Below are 6,081 nucleotides of genomic sequence, written 5' to 3' on the forward strand. Positions count from 1 at the left end.
TTGGCAGCTCAGCTCCAGCACAGCTCACTGGACCATGTGGGAATCGAACCAGCAATTCTGTTGCTCAGAGCTTGTGCTCTTAACCAACTGAGCCACTCTGCAGGCCTGGTCTTTTTTTAAAAAAAAAATGGCGTACATACTTCTTTTATTCTATGTTGTGTTGTTTGGAAATTGGATTGTATCTGTACCATATTTTATGAGACTGATGCGCTTCCTACTGTACCTTATTTATTTATTTATTTATTTTTATTGGGGAATTGGGGGAGATGGGAACAGTGCTGGGGAATTGGGGGAAGGGGAACAGACAAGTTGCTGTCGTTTTGTTCTTCAGTCTAGTTGTGGAGGACGTTGCTTCACTGGCCCAAGTTGGCACCATCATTGTGCTCTTCCCGGGTGAGGCAGATCAGTCGCCGGCTTCTGGACGGCTGCTCACTGCGGCTGCTGGCCGCTCACGCTGGCTGCTGGCTACACACGGTAGCCCATGGCAACCCACTGCAGCAGGGGACTGCAGCCTACGCCGTCGCTGGTGACACACAGCAGCCCAGCTCCAGGTTGAGCTGTTGTTCAGCATCTTAGCTGTGGAGGGCAGTGTCACTGGCCCTCATATGTGGGATCCGAACCGGGGCCCTCTGGCATCCCAAGCCAGTTCTTAAATCGTGCCACTTGGCCAGCCCTACTGTATCTTATTTTAAAGTTCAGTAGTCATCTTGTTTAGAAAAGGAGCTAGTATATAATCACTAAATTAAGAAAATTTAGTTGTTCAGCTCAGAGTTCCTGAATTTTAATATAACTATGTTATGATGTTTTCTCATTTCACTTGGTAAAAATAAGAGTGATTAGATTCTCACTTCTAAACAGAAGAAAAAAAACAAAACAAAACAAAAACTATGGTACTTTAAAAAATGGACATATTTCTTTTAAAAAACTAATGTTTGAGAAAAAAATAGGTGTGAATCTTCCTATTTAATTTTAATGTAGTTTCATAAATTAATATTAAACATTATAATTACTTTTAGAGCCAAATAGAATTAGGAGTTTACATTACAGGTCCAATATTATAAAACACAATCTTAAAACAGAACTGTGTGTGCTACTGGTATTACCAGGCAAGTTTTCCTGAATAGGTGCGACCTGCTGGGCCGTGGTCTGAGCACGTGAGGGCTTAACGCCCGGCAACCTCACAGCCAGCCCCTCATGGGCACAGAGCAATGAACAGTTCTCTCGCTGGGTGTCAGCACCAGGCTTCAGGTGGGCGCGGTGCAGCAAGCCAAGCGGGACTCGGCATCCAGCCTCACCCTCCCCAACCTTCACAATTGCTCGGGCTTGTGAAAACCCACTCTTCTAGGGACAAAACAAAAAGGCAGGAATCCTGTGGCCAACCTTGCCCTGCTGGCTCCTTGTTCTCTGGCCTCTTGGACCAAGCTTTCAGGCTCCTTTCGATCAGTTTCATTCACAGACTTTACCCCTGCTCACTCCTCAAATGCTTCTTGTTCCTAAGAGTGTAGTCCCTATATAGCCATAGGATAACATCCATCTCCTGACCACAGTACACAATGTTCATGCTTATCCTTCTCTTCACCTCAGATGCTTCCACTTAGCTTATATGTTGTTCTCACCTCCCGTAGTGCTGAGCGATTTGAATTCCCTGAACCTGCCTGTTCCCTCTTACCTCTGGTACTGTCATTTGCTGTTCCCTATGCCCCAAATACATTTGTCCATTCAGGTTGGGCACTTCCTCTTCAAGCAAAATTTCACAAGTCTCTATTGCCCAAGCCCAAGCCCAGGTGAGGTGCCTTTCTGGAACTACTGGAACTTTCTGGAGAAATTAAATGACTTCTCCAAAGACAAACAGCTCCAGAATTAGATCAAATTTTACCATTGTACTTTTTGATTCTATGAGTTTGACCACTTTTGATATTTCATATCAGTGGAATCATGTATATGTCCTTCTATGACTGTCTTACTTCGCTTATCATAATGTCCCCCAGGTACACCTATGTTACAGCAAATGACAGAGTTTCTTTCGTTTTTAAGGCTGCATAACATTCTGTTGCGTGGATACACCACGTTGTGGTGGGAAGGCACCAAGAGCACTTCAGGAAGGCTTCCTGTAAGAGATGCCGCGTAATCAAAGTCACAAAAAATGGGAGCTAGTAGAATAAAGGCAGAGTAAACGCACTTATCCAGATAACCTGGGAGTGATATGTGAGCATTTCCTAAGTCAACAGTTTCCAAGCTTTCCTTGGCAAAGCCTACTATACAAAACAGATCGAATGTACAGTCTCTCCTATGGGGGAAGACAGAAGCAGAAACCTCAGTCGCCCCTCTTCTGCCTCCCGTCTCTCACTGACTAAGGACATGGTAACCCTCCTGATCATACAAGGATAGTGGGTTCTAACTGGAAGTGGGGCACAAGAGGCTTTTCTTTGGTGCTGGCAATGCCGTATTTCTTGATTGGGGCACTGATTACACAGGTGGTGTTCTATTTGATAAAATTAATCAAGCTGCACCTTGAGGGCATTATGGTAAGTGAAATTAGCCAGGCATAAAAGGACACATATTGCATGATTTCGCTCATATGACTTATACCTAGAGTAGTCAGCTTCAGAGATACAGAAAGTATAGTGGTGGTTATCCAGGTCCACGGGGAGTGGGACTGGGAGTTATTGTTCACGGTGCATGGGGTTTCATTTTGGGAAGATGGAAAACTTAAGGTGGATGATGGTGATGGTTGTGCAACAATGTGAATGTACTTAATGTCACTGAACTGTACACCCCAAAATGGTTAAAATGATAAATTTTGTGCTATGTATACTTTACCACAATTTTATTTTAAAGAGAAGAAATAATCAAGCTGTATGTTTATGATTTGTACTGTTCTCTATATGTAAAAGTTTTTTTTTAAACCTAGCCAAATCATAGTTTTAATCATTAATCTCTGGAAACTTTTGAAGCATGGTGTTTTTCCATTAGTTGGACTAGCAAATATTTCTATTTCATGAAGGACTACAGGACAGTTCCTGCTTTTTCATCTCACCTCCCAAGTAAAAAAATACAAGATTTGACAATCTTGGTGACTCCCCATAACTGCTATTTCCTGAAGTTTGTTGGTGACTATTTCTGTTTCTATTTAAATTTCCCTCTTCCAAAATGGTCTGTGTTGGCAGTCATGCCCTCCCGGTAATGAGGAGACTCAGTTCTCACCCGGGTTTCCTCTCAGCGAGGGGACCCGAGGGTTAGACCATCATCTAGTGATGTCCAGGGCCAAGCTTTCAAAGATTCCATGATTATCAGGAAAACTTCTTCAGCTGAATGATTTTTTTTCTAACTTCCTGATCAGCAGAAGTAACCTTCCTGAAATAAATTGTTCACTTCGGGCATAGAAATCAAAGGAAAATGTTAGAAGATATTTAAGATATTACTGCTGATTTATCATTATAATTTGTTTAAGGATAACATTCAGGAGCCATTTCTTGAAAAGAATAATCACTTGATATTGAACAATGTAAGTTTTGCAAAGGTTCATAATTATGTAACACATACCAATTATGGAGAATTGCTTATTTAGATAAAACTTTGATTTGCTACAGTTATGATCTGAAACAGCACTATCCAAACAGGTTTTAATTTGGGAGGATTGTGTATGTGTGTTCTTAATTATCTTTGTTGATCAAAAGAAGGAAAACATTTAATTGTAACTTGTTTAATACTCTACTTATTAAATGTTGACTTGGCCATTTCTTAATTGTGAGTCAAACAAAAAATAGCCAGGAAGTTAGAAATTCAGACTGTTTAAAGATGAACTTCCTTTGTGGTCTGTAGTCAGAAAAATAGTATTTTGTGGCTTTTTATTTTAAACTTGATTTTTATGATATTTTAAAATGTTTATTATGTTGATATAGTAAGATATCCCCTTTCTGATTTTCAATGTTAAAATGAATCCACAGACTATTTCTGTGTCAATATACATCCCCTGAAACCAGAAAAATTATTCAGACATACAAAACCATCTATTATAGCTACATTTTTACATGGCATGTAGTTACTCTTTTTATTTTTAAGTTCAATTTGACCATTGCATTGAGAAGACCTACACTGATTCTGCATCTAATCGAATGCATGTAAATGATTTCTAAAAAGTTGAAAGTTTTAGCCAAATAATTTTTTGTGTACTTCAAGAATTAATTTACTTTAATTTATTGAGTGTATCATTAATATCAATAGTCATAGTTCTAGTTAACATTTATTGAGCATTTCCTATTTTCCAGGCACTATTCCTGCACTTTACATTTATAATGTCATATAATCCTCATATTAGCCCTGTGGGATAATAATACTATTATTATCCTGAATTTACAGATGAGGAAAGCACAGAGAATTGAGATAGCACAGGGCTAATGTGTGACAAAACTAACACTCTAAACGGATCAAATCCAGGTCTCTGCCTAATTTCGTAATAGCTACTTAAGAGGCAGATAACACCAGCAGCAGTTGAACATCTGTGAGGCCTATGAAATAGGACATTTTCATTTTTCTGACCCTATGTGGTATGACAGTTCCATGTCTGGCCAACAGCATATTTGCATCATTTTGATACAGACTCTGAAACCACTGGATGGTCACTGGCTTGGGAACAGGGCCAGAACCTCTCCGCCCCACACCCTCCATCTCTCCATTTGAGGAGCTCCCACAGGTGAGGTTCCACCAGCTATACACAGAGCCCTGAGCTCCGCCCAGAGAGATGAAAGAGTCTGGCCAAGAAAATCTGGCACAAACTGGAGTCTACCCAATTTTCAATGAAAAATAACTTTGAGGTTGAACTTTATAATCTTTCACCACTTTGGTGAAGTAGAATTTAAACAGAACAACATCTCAGGATTTCTTGACTTTACCTTTTACTCGTAAGGAGAATGTTCCCTAGTACAGCTGAAAAGACCAACTATCTTTAATTAAACTCTTGTACTTTCTTGGCTTCTGAAAATTTGCTGGAGGGAAATATCCAAACTAAACTAAAGTTTTGCTTATTTTCAGAGCCTAAACTAATATTAACACTAAAATCTGTGCAAGATTTTTGCAAATAGCTAAAGTCAGGATGAGTGTGATAGTGCCTGCTTCCTAGGATTTTGTTGTAGTGAATATATGTGAAAGGCTGAGCACAGTGTTATCTTAAACCTTCTGTAAGAGAACCCATCTGTTCAAATACACCTTAAAAAAGCATTTCGTGGAAATTAAGGATTACAACATTTATAAAGCTCTCTCTAACTTTATTATAAAGAACCCTAACTTTTAGTTTTTGGTTTGCTTGTTTTACTCTATAGGTTCTACCTATGTATATTAAAACAACAGATCAAGATTCATATGAGAAATTAAGCTAAAAAAATTATTCAAATTTTAGAGCTCTCACCATTCAAATTGAAACTTCTACCTAGTTTCCTTTTGAATCAAACTCCAGTAAGAAAAAAAGAAACCTTTATCTGCCATTGAAAGTTTCTTTTTTGCAAAAATATTATATTATATTGATTTAAGTATAACAAGATAATTTAAGTATAATATAGGCTATCTGGTGAATTTCACTCTACTCAAAATGTCAAAACAGAAGCACCATAGTGGTCTAATTTATTTAATATTTGTATTGAACGGGGTTAATTTTGAAAGTTTAACAAGCAAAGTTATAAATGTGTTACATATGGAGTACAGAAAACATTAACGTGGTTTTTTTTAACTTTATTGGGGAACAGTGTGTTTTTCCAGGACCCATCAGCTCCAAGTAAAGTAGTTGTCTTCAATTTAATTGTGGAGGGCACAGCTCAGCTCTAAGCCCAGTCACCATTTTCAATCTAGTTGCGGGGGGTTGGGGGGGCGCAGCCCACCATCCCATGTGGGAATCAAACCGGTAACCTTGTTGTTCAGAGCATGTGCTCTAACCAACTGAGCTACCCGGCTACCCGAAAACATTAACTTTTTTTTTTTTAAGATTTTGATTGGGGAATTGGGGGATGGGAACAGCACTGGGGAATTGGGGGAAGGGGAACAGACAAGTTGCTGTCGTTTTTGTTCTTCAGTCTAGTTGTGGAGGACGTT

Source organism: Hipposideros armiger, unplaced genomic scaffold, assembly GCF_001890085.2.
Source record: "Hipposideros armiger isolate ML-2016 unplaced genomic scaffold, ASM189008v1 scaffold_1201, whole genome shotgun sequence".
Lineage (NCBI taxonomy): Eukaryota > Metazoa > Chordata > Mammalia > Chiroptera > Hipposideridae > Hipposideros > Hipposideros armiger.